The 23,504-nt window shown below is 37.0% G+C and overlaps 1 protein-coding gene across 8 annotated transcripts in view; it reads right to left on the bottom strand.

Moving 5' to 3' along the window:
- The window catches only part of CNTN1 (contactin 1), a 377,545-nt gene that overhangs the window by 261,884 nt on the left and 92,157 nt on the right, over window positions 1-23,504 (bottom strand). For 5 of the 8 annotated variants that reach the window (XM_033412355.2, XM_033412352.2, XM_033412354.2 and 2 more), the window contains one exon: window positions 16,749-16,796. The exons of the other annotated variants lie outside the window; for them this stretch is intronic. The gene's annotated coding sequence lies outside the window, so the exon portion shown is untranslated. The remainder of the gene's footprint in view (window positions 1-16,748; window positions 16,797-23,504) is intronic. 8 annotated transcript variants of the gene reach the window in all.

Here is a 23,504-nt window from a genome sequence, read left to right as displayed (position 1 = left end):
CACAATTTGTGATAGTATTATCTATTAACAAGACCTAATTCCTTAGGATGGAAAATTGGCAAATGTGATGTGGTTGGCCTAACAGATCTGGGATGCCTGTTTCCAAATAAATAGTTTATATTCAACTTTAGACCTTTGGCTATGGATTCTTAAATCTTTAGTCACACTCTAAAATAGCTATTCTTTTGTCCCAGGATTTTTGCCTCCTCAGCTTATCACATCTGCCCTAATCTTTAACTCTGCTTTGATCCTTGATGCATATCACCCTGACCACTTTCACTTATGCTATGTAACCTATTCTTTGTGTCCAAACTCATCCTTACCTGAGTGGGAGAGTTTCATCTTCTCCATGATACTACTTAAGTTCTGTCCCTTCTGGATTTATTGTGGTCCCAGATTCTTATCTTGTCTCATACTAAGACAGAACATTCATCAACCATTGTTAATTCCAGTTATTTTTAAATTGGTATTTTTATTCTGGTGTCCTGGCGAAGCTTACCTCACATCTTTTTTTTTTTTTAACATCTTTATTGGGGTATAATTGCTTTACAATGGTGTGTTAGTTTCTGCTTTATAACAAAGTGAATCAGTTATACATATACATATGTTCCCATATCTCTTCCCTCTTGCATCTTCCTCCCTCCCACCCTCCCTAACCCACCCCTCCAGGCAGTCACAAAGCACCGAGCTGATATCCCTGTGCTATGTGGCTGCTTACCACTAGCTATCTACCTTACGTTTTGTAGTGTATATATGTCCATGCCTCTCTCACACTTTGTCACAGCTCACCCTTCCCCCTCCCCATATCCTCAAGTCCGTTCTCCAGTAGGTCTGTGTCTTTATTCCTGTCTTACCCCTAGGTTCTTCATGACATTTTTTTTTAATTCCATATATATGTTTTAGCATACGGTATTTGTCTTTCTCTTTCTGACTTACTTCACTCTGTATGACAGACTCTAGGTCTATCCACCTCATTACAAATAGCTCAATTTCATTTCTTTTTATGGCTGAGTAATATTCCATTGTATATATGTGCCACATCTTCTTTATCCATTCATCAGATGATGGGCACTTAGGTTGTTTCCATCTCCGGGCTATTGTAAATAGAGCTGCAATAACATTTTGGTACATGACTCTTTTTTAATTATGGTTTTCTCAGGGTATATGACCAGTAGTGGGAATGCTGGGTCATATGGTAGTTCTTTTTGTAGTTTTTTAAGGAACCTCCATACTGTTCTCCATAGTGGCTGTACCAATTCACATTCCCACCAGCAGTGCAAGAGTGTTCCCTTTTCTCCACACCCTCTCCAGCACTTATTGTTTCTAGATTTTTTGCTGATGGCCATTCTGACTGGTGTGAGATGATATCTCATTGTAGTTTTGATTTGCATTTCCCTAATGATTAATGATGTTGCGCATGCTTTCATGTGTTTGTTGGCAGTCTGTATATCTTCTTTGGAGAAATGTCTATTTAGGTCTTCTGCCCATTTTTGGATTGGGTTGTTTGTTTTTTTGTTATTAAGCTGCATGAGCTGCTTGTAAATTTTGGAAATTAATCCTTTGTCAGTTGCTTCATTTGCAAATACTTTTTCCCATTCTGAGGGTTGTCTTTTGGTTTTATTCATGGTTTCCTTTGCTGTGCAAAAGCTTTGAAGTTTCATTAGGTCCCATTTGTTTATTTTTGTTTTTCTCTCCATTTCTCTAGGAGGTGGGTCAAAAAGGATCTTGCTGTGATTTATGCCATAGAGTGTTCTGCCTATGCTTTCCTCTAAGAGTTTGATAGTTTCTGGCCTTACATTTAGGTCTTTAATCCATTTTGAGCCTATTTTTGTGTATGGTGTTAGGGAGTGATCTAATCTCATACTTTTACATGAACCTGTCCAGTTTTCCAAGCACCACTTACTAAAGAGGCTGTCCTTTCTCCACTGGAAAATTCCTGCCTCCTTTATCAAAGATAATGTGACCATATGTGCGTGGGTTTATCTCTGGGCTTTCTATCCTGTTCCATTGATCTATATTTCTGTTTTTGTGCCAGTACCATACTGTCTTGATTAGTGTAGCTTTGTAGTATAGTCTGAAGTCAGGGAGCCTGATTCCTCCAGCTCCGTTTTTCGTTCTCAAGATTGCTTTGGCTATTCGCGGTCTTTTGTGTTTCCATACAAATTTTGAAATTTTTTGTTCTAGTTCTGTGAAAAATGCCAGTGGTAGTTTGATAGGGATTGCATTGAATCTGTAGATTGCTTTGGGTAGTAGAATCATTTTCACAATGTTGATTCTTCCAATCCAAGAACATGGTATATCTCTCCATCTATTTGTATCATCTTTAATTTCTTTCATCAGTGTCTTATAATTTTCTGCATACAGGTCTCTTGTCTCCTTAGGTACGTTTATTCCTAGATGTTTTATTCTTTTTGTTGCAATGGTAAATGGGAGTGTTTTCTTGATTTCACTTTCAGATTTTTCATCATTAGTGTATAGGAATGCAAGAGATTTCTGTGCATTAATTTTGTATCCTGCAACTTTACCAAATTCATTGATTAGCTCTAGTAGTTTTCTGGTAGCAACTTTAGGATTCTCTATGTATAGTATCATGTCATCTGCACACAGTGACAGCTTTACTTCTTCTTTTCTGATTTGGATTCCTTTTATTTCCTTTTCTTCTCTGATTGCTGTGGCTACCTCACATCTTATTTGCTGGTCCTTGCTGCTGTAGTGCAGTGCTTTTCAAACTGTACATGACATGGATCATTTGGTAAACTCTTTTAAAATACAAATTCCCAGGCCTCACTCTAAGATATTCTGATATGTAAAATCTGTCTTGAAGCTTCCAAATTTGCATTTCTAGTAAATTCCTGGGTCATTATGCTGATGTTGATAGTCTTAGAATTATACTTTGAATAGCACTACTGTAATAGTTTGTCAACGTTTGTTAAAATCTGGTGGAAGGTGGCTGTCTGAGGTTGTGAAAACACTACAATTGCTTTAACTTTTCTTAGATCTGGTAGTCATGATCTAAGCTACTTCCCTATTTTCACTATTGAAGCCATCAGACTCCTTCTACCACCCATGAAGACTTATCTGCTTAAAAACTCTCTTCTCTAATAAATATGCCTGTTTATGTTTTCTTTTATGAATATTTAAGAGCATAGTTTTATTCTGATCATGTGTCATTGACTGCAGCCAATTTGTTTTACATTAGAAGATGTGCACTTTAGTGGTTAAATACACAACATTTCATGAGCTGTAGCATGCAGTTTGTCCCTAAGCCTCACATATATTAGCTGTAAATTCAGTTTATTCATTAGTAAAATTAGAAAGATAATAATAGCCTCATTATTAATATCTATTTTATAGCAATGTTGTATTGATTGGTTAAATGAAAGAATTTGGAAAAAACAGTATTTTCCTGTGCAGAGTGCAGAAAATTACTAAAACTGGTACTATATTTTATGCTTATTTTTTCTCAAAGCATTTAAACCTGGCATAAATTAATGTTCAATAAAAGCTTAAAATTACAAGACTTAATTGTGTCATAATAGTTATAAACACAGTTTTGTTTAAAATTTGTAATAAGTCTTGATTTAGTCAGGCTGCTCCAGGGAAATGAACAATAGAACCAACATAATATGTGTGTGTGTGTGTGTATAATGTATAGAATACATGTATAGCATATAGAATATATATGTACAGTATATAGGATATATATGTGTTTATATATAAAAAGATTTATTCTAAGGTATTGGCTCAGTTGACTGTGTGTGTCAGGCTGGCAAGTAAGAAATCCCTAGAGTAAGCAAGAAGGCTGGAAACTCGGCAGAAGCTGATGCTACAGACTTAAGGCAGAATTTCTTCTTCTCTGGGAAACTTCAGTGTTTCCTCTTAAGGCCTTCAAGTGATTGGTTGAAGTCCTCCCTCCTTATGGAGGATAACTTACTTATTTAAAGTCAACTGATTTTAGATGCTAACCACATTGACAAAATACCTTCATAGCAAAGCCAAATTGGTGTTTGATTAAACAACTAAATGTTACAGCCTAGTCAACTGACACATAAAACTAGCCATCATAACTCCTTTATATCTACAGGACAAAAATCAAATTCTCTCTTTGTATTTAAGGATCTCCATGATCCAACTCTCTTTCTTTCTTCTAATTTCTCCCTCCTCAGCTGTGAGACTCCTTTTCCATGTTCCATCGTTTTCAATTATTCATCTCCATGGGAAGTACTTTCCCTTTTTTGTCTCATAGTCATTGTAACTTTCCTGCATCCCTCTGTTATAATCTTCTGTACATGTAATAATTTTTCTCTACTTGTTTAGAGCTCCTTGATTGTGGGAACTATGCTTTCTTTTTATGTCTATCCCCTACAGAGACTTTTCACTGTGGCACTCAAAAGACATTTGTTGAATTTATTATCTCCCAACAAAAAAGTTTCAAGTAATGGCTTTATCAATGATGTAAAACTTAATTCCCTTCATTTGAAGGAACATTTTAAAAGTGTAACCCACTGGCAAATTGCCCATACCCTGTTTTATAATGATATAATTTACCAAAAATATAATATTTAATAAATAAGACATTTAATATTTTGGCAATATATTGTGTGGATAAAATACCAGGTGGACATAATTTTAATGACAATATTATGAGTTGAGTTTTACTGAATTATATATTTTCTCACTATCCATTCAGAAAAAAAGGAGCAGTTATTCATTTTCAAATTCAAGGGGCAAGGTATAAAACAGCAGGAACTCAGGCAATTCAGCAATCCATCTATCTTGAGAGGAATAAAATGTTATCCCACTCTGTACTGGCTGGCACAGCTCTTCACCAACAATCCCCCATTTAGGTATAAAAACAAACTGGCCTTTGTGTTTTGTTTATGCTGTCACCAGGACATTACTCTCAAAGCACTTCAGCAATACAAAAATAATGTTGCTGTCTCTTACAGGAATAGCTAAAAAATATTCATGAAAAGTGCTACTTGAAGAACATATTTATCTCAGGTGGTTTCTTCATTGTGCAAGGACAGTGATATTAAACTAAACTCTATTTTGTCAAGGTCCTGAATATTTTTTTCATTTTACATACTTCTAGGTAAAATCCTGAATTGTGGAACATTTATTAGATATGTATAAGAGAAGTGATATAAATTTACCGACATGAACTTCCTCCAATATGATAATTGAATCAATGTCCTAGTTTCAAAAGAAACAAATCAATGCCCATATGTATTTTAACTGGCTTGCTAGGGAAAATGGTCCAGCTTTGGTCACAAAGAGCATTCATAAATGGAACATTGGGAATTCCAGACCATAGAAAAGAATTTGAGATGTATTGAGCGGTAATAGAGATCAGCATTAATGCTGCCTGTACTTATTGCTAGATCAAGGTGATAAACCAGGAGCAATACAGTGACATGGCTTAAGGAAAATCAAAGATAAATTGATGACATTTTAAAAGTGATCACCTTTTCATTGGTTAAAATGTAAAAAGGAACTAGTTGATAAACTACATACATATCATGTGCATTAACGTGTGTAATAATTCTAAATTTGTCAAATACAGCACTTAAAAGAGTAGAAAATTATTAGTTCTAACTGAAGTGAGTAATAAGAATTGCTGTAACAACATAAAATAAAGATTTGAGGAAAGTGCTCCTTCCTAACCTCAGCCATAGACTAGTGGTAAGCCTCTTTTATAAGCTGTGTCTGAAAGGAAAAGGCAGGGTTCAATCCTGTGGTGACAATCCTCAGCTGGCTGAGAATAAAGGCCCAGCCCTTAACTGCTGCAAAGGATCCTCCCTCAATTTGGGTTAGGGTCGTGGTTCCTTGGGAAATAGGCAGAACTGATTTCCTAGGATCTTTTAACATCGAAGAAATTTTAAAAGAAGGTTAAGAAAGAGAGTTGAAGAGAAGAATTTATGGAGAAATAGGAGACTTACATTGTTCCCCTGCCTCTGTTTGGTGTTGGTAGGGTATAGGAGAGGTGGACAGAAAACCCTCCCTTGAGATTTGGATGTGATTTTGAATGTGGGGTGCTGGCTCTCCTTCCTGCTTGCAAGTTACTGAGCAGCAGAATCCCAGATATTTCCAGTGTTGTCAGAGCCTGGGAACTGGACAGATGGGAGATGGCCAAAAGACACAGACAGGGAGAAGAGAGCAAAGCCCACTCTAGTTTCCTGTGGGACTCCACGATGCATGGCAAGAACTGTAAGTTTCCTATTAGTTAGGTAGTCTACGACCACAGTTGGAAGCTGTAACTTAGGGAACAGTCTTGTAAGAGGTATCCTGGTAGAATGAAGTGATAGTATCACAGATGTAGGGATGGTTCTCTGAGATAAGAGGGGAATGTGGTTTCCTATCCATAAGACTGTCCATCTCAGAAGCTGCAGGGGGAACTCACTGACTCCTAAACATCATCTGTGTTACCCTTTAGAGGTAGCTAAGGGTATCAGCTGGATAGGACAAGCTCCAAAGACCAGCCGGACACAGGGCTTAACAGCAGGACTCATACATATTTGTAGGAGTCTCTCATGTACTAGAATTTGCTGCTGGAAAGAATCTCAGAAACATGGTGAGAAAAGTGCCACCCTTCTTCTGATTTATAAACACAATGTATTTTGACATGAGTTATATCAGCTGCTAGTGTGCTTTGTTGGTACGTATACTTGTGGTCCTTCTAAAAAAGTATAATTATTTATTTCATATGAATTGGTGTCAAGTCAGATCCCTTACCACCCCATATTTATAGAATTATATTTTCAAATATAAAAGAAAAAAATTTATATTTACGTCTGTAATATTTTATCTTGTTTTGAGCTCAGTGTTATAATTGCTGCAATAAATTGAATATTGATTCTGTTTTCCAAAGTATTAGCTACTGGGCTATATAATGGCAAGTTGTTATATTTAACTTTCCCATGTTTGCACTGTACTCTGTAGAATATGATTTAGGCTACCACTTTCATTGTATAAACCTAGAACTACAGCTCTGACACCAAACTTAACAAGCAAAGCACAGAAGGGAGAAAAAATAGATGTGATTGTAAGTGCTAAAAAATAAATAAATAAAACCCTAGAAAATCAAATGAATTAAAAGAATACTTTTTGGGTGGAAGGACAGTTTGATGAATTATTATAACACTCTAGTAAAGATAGATTCAATGTGGACCGTGGAAAGGGGAGAAAAATTAAGCTGAGTGAGAGAGGGGCAGGCAGCCACTAGACTTCAATAGATGAAGTGAGTACTAGTAACACTAGCCCAGGGCAGCACCCAAGTGTGGATTTCAGTAAAATGAATAATAGATTTGTACAAGTCATGGGTCTATGGAGGTATTTCCAGATTAAATGGAACAAAGAAGGTTAAAGTAGCAAATATTAAGGATGTAAATCTAAAATGTAAGAATCTTACAAATGTTCATATACATGAATATAAGAACATTGCAAGGATGTTAAAAATAAAATTATCTTTAAGTGAAACATTAGGAAAAAAACCATGTAACTAAGAGAAGTGGCCAAATTATATGTTATAATATTAAAAAATGGTTTTGAAAAATTTGTGACATGAAAAGTTTCAAAATTCAACACACTATAAGATGAACTAAAAAAATAGAATGTTAAAATGTATGTATCTGTGACTTCAAAATATCTCAAGATGTTAACAAAAATTTATTATTGAGAGGTGAGATTATGAGTTATTTCACTTATTCTCCATTTTTTTTCAAAATAAGAGTGCATTTTTTAAATTAAAGGGCTCTTATTATAGAGCACTTACACAGTTATTTCCTCTAATCATTATAATAATTTTTTTTTTGTTACCCTTTGTGCTACAGGAGGCACACTGAATGGCTTGTCTATACTCTTACAGGTGTCAGCAGAGACTTAGAATTCAAATTTAAGTTCCCTTCAGTTCCTTTCAGTGCAACACATACTAATGTGTTCTTGCCTCACCATTTATGAGAAGGAATGAAACCCATCATTTCAAGGGCTTGTGAAAATTTCTAAGCAATTTAAGTGTTATTGACTGATAGGTGATTCAGTAATCAAAATGCAAATATATATGTTAGAATTTCATATCCTTTCCATGCCAAGCTTCTGCTCAGAATAATAATTTAGTATGATAGCAGAAAGTCATACAAGGAAATTTAAAAAGAAGATTATATTATCTACATATGGAAAAATAAACTTCAAAGTAATAACTAAATCAATAATTACATAGTAATTAATATTTTTCTGTAAGGTATTATGCTGAGCCTTAAAAAATGTACAAGACATAACTCTCTTCCCTTATTAGTTTTATAATCTCACTTATGAAATTTATGTGAATAATCAAAATAACAGTAAAGCTTTAAACTAAAAATTAAGAATATAAGACAAAGGAGAAAATTGGAATCTATTAAGTGTCTACTAAATAGTGGGAACTGATAGGCATTTGCTATGTGTCATCTCATTTACTCTCTCAGCAACAGGATGTACAATGTAATTGATGAGGCAGAACCTAAGAGGAAGAGAAGAAGCTTCTCTAGTGAAGTCAGTAAGTCATCTAGAGAGAATCTCTTTTTAAAGAGTCATGTGATTTGTCCTTAGTAACCTAGTAGGCACCTATCTTCCTGGGGAAAGATTATTTAGAACCTTTTCTATTATTTAGAACCTTTTATGACCTGCTAAAATATGGCTCACCTCCCACAAGAGCGGGTCACTAAGTTTTCCAAGAGGTTACTTGGGGTTGGAGAATATCCTTTTGTGATTTAGTGTTATTGAAACCTCCTTAAAGGATTTCTGTTTCTGACTGAGGTTGTCAGCAGGAAAGGATATCAGGAGCCTCAGCAAGGTCACCCTGTGGCAAGGGAGTACAAGGCCATTGACCCAAGCTCAGAACCATAATTTAGAGATTCCTGGAGAAAGGTTGAGGCTGGCAGCCTTTCCTGTCCTGGCCAATATATGATGGTGGGAATTGCAGGAATGATAGCTGATGACAAATAGAATTATTAAGTCCACAGTGTGCAGGGATCAGTTCAGACAGGACATCCCTGTAGCAGTGCAAAATCACCAGGTGGAATCTGCTGGGGGATCAGTTTTCCATAGCAGCTCCAAGTATGCTGACAGAAAGCAATGGATGGACTCCCCTGTTTTCTTTCTGCTTGGGATTTGGAAGCAGGGCAGACTACATTAGACAGAGTGATCCTCTGGGAATCTTCAGCAATGGGAGTGAGGGCAGCAAGGACCTCAGGAGGGAGGCATTGGACTTCCTGCTAATATGGGCATGCCAAGTTTCAAGTTATGTGAAAAAAAAAATAAAAGAGATGTGACTGCATTTGAATTCCAGTTGCTTTTTTTTTTTTTTATCATGGGAAGAAGGCTCAAAAATGACACATAGCTTGCCTAATCAGCCACAGTTAGTAATTTGCAAAACTAGAATTCAAACCAATCCTGTTTGACACTAATCTTCTATCCTCTACAAAAGGGATGTCATAGACATTATATATTTTCCAGATAAAATTATACCTCTAGCAAAATTTAGTAAATTATTATTCATTAGTAATTAGTAAAATGTTTTCTTAAACTCCAGATGAATGCTGTTGTGCAATTCTGGGAGAAAATAAAGCTTATGTTTGCTTTATGAAAAGTTCACAGTCATTTTATTTTACTGTTCATTGAATCTCAGGCACTAAATCCCCTGTTTCTTCCTGGATTTTCTTTTATTGAAGAAAACAATTATTGTTTTGATGAAATGGAATAAAAATTCATGCAATTTTCTTACATTAGCCATGCTCAAAAAATAAAGCCACAGCTTTTAATATATATTCAATAATTCATTCTAATATAATTAATGAGAAACTTTATTAAGCATATAAAATAATTCAGTTGTGCAACAGAAATAACAAGGCGAGTCTGCCAAAATTCATTATAATAAATAGTATTTAATGGCACTGAAAGATACACTAGGGCTATAGTGTTTTTCCCATTGTTCCCAAAAGTGCCAAGTGCAAGAGTGAGCACATATTTGGTGTTAAACAAACTACTTTTGATTGATGATAGCTGCTAAGTGCTGAGCAAACTGTAGCATTTAGGAGGGTGCATGGAATTGTTGAAAATCATATAAAAGTTATAAAGATATCAAGGTTTATGACCGGCAAACAAATGAGAGGATTTACGTTATAAATAAAAAAGGTGTGACTTTATGCTTACAACCTCTAATTCATGAGAGATTGATATAAGTAGATAACTTGACGGGGATGGATTTTTTTTTTTTTTATATCCCCAATGCCTAGAATAGAATCTGCATTCTAGTGAGCATCACAGGGAACTGATAATGAATATTTGTTAAATAAATCGATAGTTATATGTGTTATACTTTTATTTATGCTCATATTTGTTAGATATTAGAAATACTACACAGTATTTAAAGGTTGAGTGAAGAAATACAAATAAGCCTTCACAATAACACCCATAACTGGAAGAAGAGAGTAGCGTGAGGTACGGGCTGCTCACAGAAAAATGGAATCCTCTGGTAGATCCCATATCCCGGTAACTCTGGCTTCCATTTTAGCTACTTAGAAGTTGACCATTAATCTAATCACCTTCCATTTAACAGTGCTGTCTTGTTACTCTAGCTGCTTCCAGTTCTTCTTTTAGTGTTGGCATTCTGCAGTTTCATTTTTATGTGTTTACACATAAACTTTCTTATAATTTATCCTGTCTCAGGTTCCTTAGTCTTCCAAGATCTGAAGATTAAGTATTTTTCAACAATTTTCTGCTGTTATTCTTTAAGTATTTCTTCCTCTTCCTTATATCTATTTTCTGATTTTAGAACACTAATTACATGTTTTACATCTTTTCATTCTGTTCATCATCTGTTCCACGGTCCATAGTCTCTCTGGTAATTTGCATTTTTTTCTTTCTGTGATGTTTCTGTCTTTGATAATTATTTCTTTGGATCACAAATTTAGCTGGGTCAATTCTATTAAACTGCTTTTTAAGTGTATAATTTCAATTATAATATGTTTCATTTCTATTATTCTTTTCCAAAGCCACTTCTCATTTTTACATTGTCTGGTTCCTTGCTCATATTTTCAGACATTTTTTTCTTTAAATATATTTTTGGTAGTTAGAATAATGGTCCTCCTTCCACTCCCAGGATGTCCATGACCTAATCCTCAGAAACCTGCAAATATGTTACCTTACCTGGGAAAAGGGGCTTTGCAGATGTGATCAAGGTAGTGTCCTTGAAATGGTGAGATTATCCTGGATTACCTGGATGGTCCCAATCCAATCACATGAGCTCTTAAGAGCAGAAGAGGAAGGCAGAAGAATGGGTCAAGAGATGCAATGTGAAAAGGACTTAGCCCAGTGTTGCTGGCTGTAGAAAGGTAAGGAAGAGGCCATAAACCAAGAAAGGCAGCAGCCTTTGGAAGCTGGGAACAACCTTCAGTTTATAGCCAGCATGAAAATGGGGACCCCAGTCCTACATCCACAAGGAATTGAACTCAGTCAGTAATGTGAATGGGCAGAAAACTGATTCTGCCTTACAACTTCCAGAACATATCTGCCACCCTTAATTTCAGTCCAATGAGAACTGTACTGTACTGAACTTCTGTTGTATAGAACTATAAAATAATTAACTTATGCTATTTTAAGCCACTGTTTGTAATATTTTTTTTGCAGCAATAGAAAATTAATATAGATTTTAGTACTAGAATTGAGGTGTTTCTGTAACAAATATCTAAAAATGTGAAATTGATTTTGGTATCAGGCAGTGGGTACAGGCTGGAAGAATTTTATGAAGTATGGAAGAAAAAGCCTAGTTTTCTTTGAATAGACTGTTAGCAGAAATATGGACATTAAAGAATGTCCATGAGGGCTCAGACGGAAGTAAAGAGCATTACAGAGAAGTCCTAAATTGCCTCATAGAAAATATAAATGGTCATGAACAAACTATTAATAGAAACATGGATTTTAAGAATGCTGCTGGTGAGGGCTCAGAAAGAAATGAGAACATGTTATTGGAAACCAGAGGAAAAGGGATTTTTGTTACATAGAAATCTTAGCAGGCTTGTGTCATGCAGTTATATGGAAAACAGAACTCGTAAGCAATGAACTTGGATATTTAACTGAGGAGATTTCCAAGTAAAGTGTTGAATGTGCAGACTGATTTCTTCTTTTCCCTTAGAGTAAATGCAAGAGGAAAGAGATAAACTGACAGAGGAACTGTTAAACAAAAAGGAATCAGGACTTGATGATTTTGGAAATTCTCAGCCTTCCCATATGGCAAAATGTTAAAATTAAGATATTCATTTAAATTTATTTAAAAATTAAGAGATTATTTTTCTGAGCTATTTCAGAAAGATCGAAAGATCAGAGTAATCAGTAACATAAAAGACTCTTTGAAAAAATTAAGGAAGTTATCATAAATCCCATCAGTCACCTCATCAGAAGCCAAAAGTAGAGATTTTCTTGGAAAGATCTGCGCATGAGCCTCTTTGTCTAATGGATTGAATCCTTGTGACATCTATGGAAAATCCACAGAGCTCTTGAGAATCTTATACAAGCAGAGACACTGCCAACTTGGACTGAAGAGGTCAGAGAGATATGATGTGAGAAAGTCTCAACCTGCCTTTGCTGGCTTTGAAAGTAAAAAAGGGGCCCAAAGTCAAGTCATGTGGCAGCATCTGGAAACTGGGAGAAACCCTCAACCTAGAGCCAACAATAAAACAAGGGGCTTAGTCCTATAACCACAAAGAACTGACTTGTGCCAACAACCCAGATGAACAAGAAATTAATTCGATTCTCCCTAGAGCCTCCAGAATGAATTGCATCCTGCCTATACTTTGAGTTTCATCTGGTGACACTTGTACAATTTGTTGTTTTATGACACTAAGTGTGTGGTAATTTGTCATAGAAAATAAAAATAGCAATAGAAAATTAATTTCTCTTTTAATTTTAGAATATTCAACATACTCCTTTTCTGAATCTGATCATTCCAATACAATGTATCTTTGTAAGACTATGTCTTCTGTATGGTTTTTTTCAGCTTTCTCTCAAGTCTAATTTATTCTTTATGCTTTGCAATTTTTAAATTAGTAACTAATTATTTTAGAAATTTATCTTGGGAACATTCAATTTGGATTCACAAAGCAAGTGATTTATTTTGCTTCTACTCACTGACTGTGAATCTGGAACCACTCTAAATTACTGGATAAAGTTCGTTGATCACACAGGTAAATTCTGCCACCAAGTCTCAGTGAAAGCCATCTAATAATTCTGAGTTCTAAGGACAATTCTGTGTCCCTCCACCCAGGGCAGTGTCTAGATAGGCATGGTTTTTTGATGTACCTTCTTGGTGGTAGGTTTATTTTGTATAGACCCTTATTCTTAGAGTGTTGTCCTTAAGGGTTCTGATTCTCTGAGAGAGACACTTCTATCAGACTACAACTAGAGTTAGCCCTTTGCTTCATCTTCTGTCCCAGTGTTTCCCTTACTTACCTCTTGGGTTTCTTTTTTCACTTCGTTTTTGTCCCCTTTGGATTCTTTGCTTTCTTACCCTTTCAGAAAAGCATTTAAAAATAAGTATTTTATAGTCATATTTTTAGAGTTTTTCATTTAACAGCTGCCAGAAAAGGAACGCTCTATAAATTATTTTTAATCCTACTTAAATTTAGTTTCTAAAAATTGAAGTGGGCTTCCCTGGTGGCGCAGTGGTTGAGAGTCCGCCTGCCGATGCAGGGGACACGGGTTCGTGCCCTGGTCCGGGAAGATCCCACATGCTGAGGAGCGGCTGGGCCCGTGAGCCATGGCTGCTGAGCCTGCGCGCCCGGAGCCTGTGCTCCGCAATGGGAAAGGCCACAACAGTGAGAGGCCCGCGTACCACAAAAAAAAAAAAAAAAAAAAATTGAAGTAATACAGTTTGTTGCCTGTACAAGGGTTTTATTACCTTAAGTAAAACTGTTACCAAAGTGATAGTTTTTTCATTCAACTTCTTCATGCATTTAACAAGTACAGGGCTTCCCTGGTGGCGCAGTTGTTAAGAACCCGCCTGCCCATGCAGGGGACACAGGTTTGAGCCCTGGTCCGGGAAGATCCCAACATGCTGCGGAGCAACTAAGCCCACGTGCCACAACTACTGAGCCTGCCTGCCACAACTACTGAAGTTTACATGCCTAGAGTCCGTGCTCCACAACAAGAGAAGCCACCACAATGAGAAGCCCACGCACTGCAAAGAAGAGCAGCCCCCGCTCACCGCAGCCAGAGAGACAGCCCCAGCACAGCAGGAAAGACCCAACACAGCCAAAAATAAATAAATAAATAAATTTAAAAATAAAACCAGAAACAAGTACAGTTCCTGATGGTACTAATGTCAAGAAAAATTAGCAGACCACAGGCAATATGTTTCACATTTTAAGTCTCTACTTTCTAAAAATGTATTGATAGCACTATATAAAGACTCTCCTCCAGACTCCAAATATAGAAAAAAAAAAAAAAAAAACATAGTCTTTGAGAATCAAACTCTAAGAAATTCAATTAGTCTTTGTACTGCTTTTATATTTTAAATAAACATAATTAAGCTCAAATCTTTAGATTTAGAAAGTATGTTTACTTTTTGATTTGTAAATTAAAGATCTACATTTTCTTGATGATATTTACAACCAGTCTTGATCCACTCAATCAGAAGTAATCCAATCCTTTGTCCTTCCATAACAAGGGATTATGTTATGATGTAATAATTTGTTTATATATTTGGGTTTTTTTTTTTTAACTAGACTGTGAGCATCTTGAAAAGAGAAGCCATATGTATTAAAAGTATTGTAATGGGCCCAGAATTTAGCACTGAATTTAGGTACTGAATAGATATTTGATGAATTTAATCTATGAGTGAGTATGTTTAGTACAATGTAAGAAGTTTATAATTCTGTATACATATTATTTTAACCTGTATTTTAAACTAATATTAGGGAAAATTTTTTTAGTATTACTAGAAATATTATAGAATTGTAGGCCAGCATTAGTGAGAGACATCACTCCAAATGAAGTAATTTGTACTCTAAGTAGAGATTCCCTTCTTTCTTTCTCTTCTTGTTTACCATCTAATTCACATATTTCATTGCACAATGAATGAATGAGAGCTTAGATTCTTAAATAAAAGTAATTTAAAATTGTACTTTGCCTGAAGCATTGTTAACAGGATAATGGTAACGTCCAATGAAAGAAAATCCTTAAAGTAAAAGAAGTAACATTGTCAGCATTTAAAATAAATGTTTTCCAGAGCTGATTTTTAAGTAATTTGCATTACTTACTTTTAAAAGAAATACACTATGTTGCCAAACAAAGAAATAAACAAAATCCCAAAACAATAATCCAAAACAAATAAAACCTTTGAGAATTTAGTGTTACATATAGAAGGCATACAAGTTACATCTTCTTACATATATTTTTCAAGCTTACACCCCTATATTTTGTTCTTAAAATGTTCAACTGAAAATGGTGTTTAAATATCAGCCATATGTTCTTCTATTTTTATACTAATCCTTCCAGAGTAATCACCCCCTCTAAAGTAATAAATACATTTAATGGAATTAGGACCCAATCTTCACCCCTTTCTTCATTTAACTTTCTATGTCCTGTAAGAACTGTGAATGTGGGTCCCCTTCAATATTTCAGATGCAAAATAGAGAAACCAAACTCATTCTGTTCTCTAACAAAATAGTTTATATTCCTTTTCTATCAGTTTTAAAATTTTTCCTTTTTTTCTGTGAGAATAATCTTAAAACCCTCTCTGTTCTTCCTTCCTTTATTCCTCTTATCTAATCTATCATAAAGAGCTGTCATATTTGTTTGCTTCCAGGTCTTCTGGCCTCTATTAGAATTAGGACATCACTTCATGTCTTGACAGGACTAGATAATTTTCAAAGATCCCTTTTAATTCAATACTTTTTATCTTTTTTAACTGATCACCCTGACCACATTGTGGATTCTTGTACCCAACTCCAATGGCAATAATCCAATTTAGTAGTTTGCAGGTAGAGGACACTAGAGATGAAACTGGAACAGTCACTCAATATTATCCATCAAAGTATGTCCGTAATCTCAATCTGCTCTGGCTATACAATTTTTATTACATTTTTCTCAAATGCTCTTCATTACAACCTGTCACTCTAGCACACTGCATATCTATAGGATCTTTCACGCTTTTGTTAACGGTCGTCATAGCACAAAATGTTCCCTTCTCATTGTCTCTTCAGTAGAAAATTTGCAAAATTCGGTTTAACTCTTATCTTTTCCAGGTAGTTTACACAGTGATAAGAAACCAAAATTTGGGCGTTAGTTAGGCCTCAGCTTGTAACTGTGCCACTTACCAGCTACATAACTTTAACCAGCCTCAGGTTTCTCATTCAGCCCATATTTGATAACTCATTCCAACCTCTATTAACTCAGGATTAATTGTCCTTTACTTGTTTTATGTATTTACACAGTGATTTACTTGTATGGCTATTGTGCGAGAGGGCACTGAAAGGACATTTAATAAGTAGTCATCAAACAGTTTATCATGTTCTGATATTTTTGAAGTTGAGAAATAACAGATAAAACAGAACCAATAACATTGAGTGTTTATCATGAACCGGAAAATTTCTCCATGCTCAGTTACTAAAAATACATTTGAATATTCTATTACACACTGTTTTGGCATAATTTTTATTCTTTAAAACTAAAATACACATACATAAACATACACATCCCCCGAGTAAACAGCTTACCTTAAGATTGTTCTGAATTTGGCTTCAGAAACCATCCAAAGCAGATATCTACAAGTCAATAATTATGAAACTACAGTCAGTTAGCTTGAAGATAAAGGTGCTTTTACTTTTAGCAATGATTTTTAATATTTTCTACAAAAAATTAGTAGCATATTCATCATCTAGAAGTTTTTGTTTATTGCCTTGACCACTAAAGTTTTGGAATATTCATAAAATATATTTTAAAAATCAGTAAACACTTTTAAGCTAAAGGAATTTGACTTGTTTCACTATTTGCAAAGCCTATTGATGAGTTATATCCCAAATATCATCTTATTAAGCATTATTGAATTGTATTAAAAATTAACATTTTAAATAAAGCTATAATAATAGGACTTCTGAACTTGACCCATTTTATGATAATGAACACTAGACTAAAATATACTATAGGAAGCGTGTGTATATACCATACGCACCACACATACACCATATGTATATGTGTGAGTATTCCAAATGTATGTTTACATATTGATAGAATGGTATTACACACACACACACACACACACACACACACACACACATAAGTAAATTTAAGGAAAAAAACACAGGTAGACCTAAATAATTTGGTAAAGTAAACCAAGTATTTGGGTGTAATTTAATGGATCAAATTCAACTGAGCTCAAGTGTTTGGATAACCTGATATTTTGGTGATATTAACAATAACAGCAGCAAAAGTCATGTTGTGAGTTTTATAGTTTAAAGAACACTTTCTCACATTCTTGTTCAAGTCTTCAGTAACCCTCATGATCACAAATGTGTTCCCTCCCAAATACTAATAAGGTAAGCTTGGTCTGAATTAACACAGAGGTAGTTACATAGGAAGCTTGCCCCTCAAATCCCCATTCTGAGATTAGTCTTTACATTTAAAATACAAGCTATGTCATATTCCCTCATAAACAAAACACACTTGAAATCTATGAAATATAACTTTTCATGTGGCTGAAGCTCTTCTTTTAGATCTTGTCTCAAACATCCCTTCTTCAGAATGATGGCAGATATTAATCAAATAATGACTCAAATCAATACATAACTATATGTTATATTAAATGTGATGAAGAAGACTCATATGGTACTTTGAGTATAATGAGGATGCTGATTTAGTTTGGAGGGAATAAAATTTAAACTCAGAATGATCAGGCAAAGACAGAGCAGGGAAGAGAGAGAGTGGCCAGTTTTGAAGGACTGGCAGGTGCACAGTGCTGAGGCATGAAGGAGCGAGGCACCATGGAGGAGCAAGAAGAAGGCCATAGGGCTAAAGCACAGACCGGGAGGGGTGAGTGGGGGTGTACAGAGCTGGAGAGCTCTGGCAGGGGCACGGCAGGTTATGAAGAAGATTTGTTTTTATCTTACATATTACAAGAGGCCATTGAAAGGATTTCTGCAGATGAGTGACATAATAAGGTTTCCTTGAAGAGGGTAGCTCTGAGAGGAGGAAAAAAGTGGAGGAAGAGTGAATGTTGGAGCCCAGTGAAGGGTTATTGCTCTAGTTCAGGAAAGAGAGGTAGTGGCTTTGACTTGAGTGTTTGCAAAAGATATTGAGAAAATGGGTTTATTTTAATAAGTTTTGTGTGATACAGTATAATCTCTCTCTCTAACTTGATTATAAGTTCTATGAGGGCAGAGACTGTATCTTTTTACTGACCATTATATCCTCTGTCATCATATGCTTTGTACATAGCTGATACTCCAAAAAATAATTTTTTAATGAATGAATGGTAGGAAAGGAAGAGAAAATTGGAAAGCATAAGGAACTATTATACTATAATAGTATAATTGTACTATTTGCTGTGATAAGAATCACTAGAAAAGATCAGGTTTGCAAGTGAAGTCATAAGTTTAGATTTAAAAAGTGCAATTATTTGGAAAAGCAATATCTACCATAAGAATATCAGTAATTGTGTGATGTCATGGGAGTGGATGCAATATCTATGGAGAGAAAATAGATTAATAATGATAACTGAAAATTTGCAGGCTCTTACTATGTATCAGGCACAGTTCTAAGGATTTTACATGTATCAATCCCATTAGTCCTCAAAATAACTCCACAAAGAATATTTTATTTATTATCCCACTTTAAAGATGCAAAAACCAAGGTACAGAGAAATTATATAACTTGCCTAAATTCATGCAGCTAGTAAATGGCAGAACTAGGATGTGATAGGCAGAATTCTAAGATGGCCTCAAACACTCCTAACCCCTGGTGTACGTACCTTGTACACACAATTTCCTCTCCTGTGCAGGGCAAAATCTGTAATTGTGATGGGATACAATTCCTACTATTTAGTTATTAATCAGTTGACTTTGAGTTAAAAACAAAAGGGAGATGACGTAGGCCTAGCCTAATCAGTTCATCCCTTTAAAAGAACGTCAAATTGGAAGTGTTAGAAGGTCTAGGTAGGGGGTCACGTGGCAGAGAATCACAGGCAGTTTCTAAGAACTGACACTAGGCCCTGGCCAACAGCCATCAAGAAGATGGGACCTTCAGTTCTACAACCACAAGAAATTAAATTCTGCCAACACTAGTGAGCTTGGAAGAAGATTCAAGCCTCTCAGATGAGTCCTCAGCCCTAGCCTCCAGCTAGAATTCAGCCTGGTGAGACCTTGAGCAGAGAACCCAGCTGAACTCCACCCAGATTTCTGTCCTGCAAAACTGTGAAATGCTGAATGAGTGTTGTCTTAAGCCACAAAGTTGTGGGAATTTGCTACACAGCAACAGGAAACTAATGCACAGGATTAAACATAGGTAGTCAGTTTATGTAGCCTGTGTTGTTAAAGACTTAGCTGTACTGCATAAGGTACGAGAGTTGGGAAGTGAGAAGAGAGGCTAATGCCAGCAGAGCCCTGGAGAATGCAGGCATGCGCAGAGGAAAATGAACCAGCAAGGGAAACTGAAGAGAAACAAAGAAACTCAGGAAAATCCAACAGAGTATGGCATGATGGAAGACATGAAGAAGGATCTGTGGAAGGAGGGACCTTGACAAGGCAAGAGTATGTAGGCTGCAGAGAACAAGTCTGATGAGGACTGAAGCATGTTTGCTGCATTCAGTAAGATAGAGGAGGCTGTTATGAGCTTTCCTCTGGTCAACGGAAAAGTGCAGCTGGCATTTAGAATACCTCCCTTTTTTTTTAATTAAGGGGAAAAACCATGTGTTTGGCTGGGGAGAAAAATCTTTTCCAGATAGACTTTCATTGCTCGATATTTTCATACAGGAGAATTATAGACCTCTTCCTCAAGAACCAGACACATTTGGTTAATTACAGCAGATTTGAAAAGTAAATCAATTAAAATGTTGTTTTGTCACAAAATTTAACTTCCAGGATTAACAATTTCTTAAGTGACAAGGCAAAATTACATCCAATTAGTATTCTAAAGAAAATTTAATCTCCTGAGATGACTAATGAAAAACAGTAGAAGGAACAGAACAGAAAAAAGAGAACTTAGTTTCCAAAGATCTGTTACTTTGATCATTTACATTGCTACTCTAAGGGAAAGCTATTCTTTTCTCCTTACGGAAAATGACAACAGATGCAGAAACCAAAATATAAGCAGACACTAAGTAAATCAATAAGTATCCACTTTGTAATAGGGTACAATTGAGAAGACAGTGTACACACAGAGATAATTAAATTTATGGCCTTTTATGCTGCCTTATTCACCTAATGATGTTGTTCTTGTTCCAATACTTCATTTTGGTGACTAATTTTATGGAAGGAAGAAATAACAATGGCCAACTCTCCTCTTATCCCACATAAGATATTAAAAAAAACAGAATTCATTCTACATGTAAGTTGTTCCTAATACGTGAGGGGAAAACTTGTCTCCAATGGAACCCTTAGGAAATGAGAGGAAAGTTTACCCAGGGATCTCTGCCACATACTCAGCATAGGATTGGGGCCATGTGTAATGGCCCAGCCTGAGCTGAGATTTAAAATTTTCTATTTTGAATGATCGAGACAGATGCCCAATGAGATAGAGACCCAAGTGTGAGAGTGCAGTGTTCGTGTTTCTTCTGGTGGCTTACACAAAATCTCTTCACATCTGACTTCATCCCTTTGTCTCTTCTGAGACCCTTTGTCCCAGACATGATTGTGGGTTTGCCTGTTCCTAGCACTTTACCCATCTATTCATAGATAGCTTAATAGACCTAATACAGTCATTACTTATATTCCAAGATTATCATTCCTTTTGCTGATCACTTACATTTCAAAATCTTGAGTTTGTTTTGCATTCAACTTATTTTCATGTATTTGGCTTCCACTTTTAGCTGCTTATGGATGAGACAGTTCTTGCTAACAGAAGCAACCTTACTAGTGAGCATGTGATTGCTGTCTAGTGCAAGACAAAGACTGATTCATTAATGAGTCATACATCTTCATAAAGAAAAGAGACTTCTGTCATCTTTGCATAAAATTCTTTAAAAAGAAAGTCTACCCTTTCGTGCGATTGGTCATTCCAGAAAACACATCACATCTTCTTACTCAATAAGCCCTGAACCTCTAACCAAAACAAGAGGCTCGACTAGAGTGCCTTGACCTTTCCTTAAAGTCCTTCTCTTTTCATTCATGGAATTTTGAGATTAACCTTAAAATGAAGCTTGGTCTTTTTTCTTTTTTCCTCAAAAAAGAAACTATAAAAATATGAGACAAAGACAAGTGTGAGAAACAATTTCAAATTTTATTTTCTATGTTGGATATCCCAGAACCATATTGTATCAATAGTTTCCCACATTATTGACAACTAAATAAATTCTTGGCTGATGTTTCAGATCTTTCATCTCAAACATTCCAAATCTCTAATGGCCTTAATCTTTAAAGCCTAATCATTCAGATGATTCTTTATCCCTTTTCCCAACTGGAATGTAGATACAGCAAGTCTACCTGTCATCTTTCCAGTATGCCTTTCTTATACAAAATGAGATAGATAACTTCTTATGGCCATCTTGTCCAACCCTAACTTCTTATTATTTTCCCAAACTATAGTTTTTGTCTTAGGCTGTGTTCACTGTGTATAAATACTTCACATTGTTTTCCAATTACTTGAATAAACTGATTGTTTTGGTGAGCAGCACTCCTGGTATAATAAGAGTACAGAACAACTCTTCCATATACCTGTGCTGATGAGCTATAGTCCCCAAAGGAGGTAAATTTTAAGCTTTGTAGGACCACAGTCTAGAATACAATATAAAATATAGACTACAATTTGGTCTGAAGCTTTTTCAGGAGAAAGATACATGGTCCAAAAGATCTTAGGAATCCAGACTAAATTTTAAGCTCAAATTCTTTATGTTTTCCCCAGGAACCACTGTGACTTTAGGGAGATTTATATTTCCAGATAAAATGAATCCTCATAACAATGACAGCAGCAGGAACCAGAACTAGATTGCTTTGAACTATGCTTGTCTATGAATATCTTTCATAATCCAGCTAATATGCACCCTGTTGTGCTTTGTACCTATATTTTGATATCAGTGGAAATGCTACTTTTTTGTAATCAATTTCTTCTTTTAAAAACAGATTTCATGGGAGAAGGCGGAAGATGGCGGAAGAGTAAGACGCGGAGATCACCTTCCTCCCCACAGATACACCAGAAATACATCTACACGTGGAACAACTCCTACAGAACACCTACTGAAGGCTGGCAGAAGACCTCAGACCTCCCAAAAGGCAAGAAACTCCCCACGTACCTGGGTAGGGCAAAAGAAAAAACAGAGACAAAAGAATAGGGACGGCACCTGCACCAGTGGGAGGGAGCTGTGAAGGAGGAAAAGTTTCCACACTCTAGGAAGCCCCTTCGCGGGCGGAGACTGCGGGAGGCGGAGGGGGGAGCTTCGAAGCCGCGGAGGAGTGCACAGCAACGGGTGCGGAGGGCAAAGCGGGGAGATTCCCGCACAGAGGATCGGTGCCTACCGGCACTCACCAGCCCGAGAGGCTTGTCTGCTCACCCGCCGGGGCGGGCGGGGCTGCGAGCTGAGGCCGGAGCGCAGGGAGAGGACTGGGGTTGGCGGCTTGAACATAGCCTGAAGGGGTTAGTGCACCACAGCTAGCCGGGAGGGAGTCCGGGGAAAAGCCTGCACCTGCAGAAGAGGCAGGAGAATTTTCCTTCCCTCTTTGTTTACTGGGGCGTGAGGAGAGGGGTTTAAGAACGCTGCTTAAAGGAACTCCAGAGACGGGCGCGAGCCGCGGCTAAAAGCGCGAACCCCAGAGACGGGCGCGAGCCGCGGCTGAAAGCGCGGACCCCAGAGACGGGCGCGAGCCGCGGCTGAAAGCGCGGAATCCAGAGACGGGCGCGAGCCGCGGCTGAAAGCGCGGAATCCAGAGACGGGCGCGAGCCGCGGCTGAAAGCGCGGAATCCAGAGACGGGCGCGAGCCGCGGCTGAAAGCGCGGAATCCAGAGACGGGCGCGAGCCGCGGCTGAAAGCGCGGAATCCAGAGACGGGCGCGAGCCGCGGCTGAAAGCGCGGAATCCAGAGACGGGCGCAAGCCGCGGCTAAAAGCGCGGACCCCAGAGGCGGGCGGGAGACGTTAAGGCTGCCGCTGCCGCCACCGAGGGGCCTGTGTGCGAGCACAGGTCACTCTCCACACCCCTCTTCCGCGGAGCCTGTGCAGCCCGCCACTGCCGGGTTCCCGGGATCCAGGGACAACTTCCCCGGGAGAGCGCACAGCGCGCCTCAGGCTGGTGCAAAGTAACGCCGGCCTTTGCCACCGCAGGCCCGCCCC

This window comes from Orcinus orca, chromosome 11 (assembly GCF_937001465.1).
Source record: "Orcinus orca chromosome 11, mOrcOrc1.1, whole genome shotgun sequence".
NCBI classification, from domain to species: domain Eukaryota; kingdom Metazoa; phylum Chordata; class Mammalia; order Artiodactyla; family Delphinidae; genus Orcinus; species Orcinus orca.
Note: the sequence above shows the minus strand (reverse complement) of the source record. Positions and strands in the feature narration are given on the sequence as shown.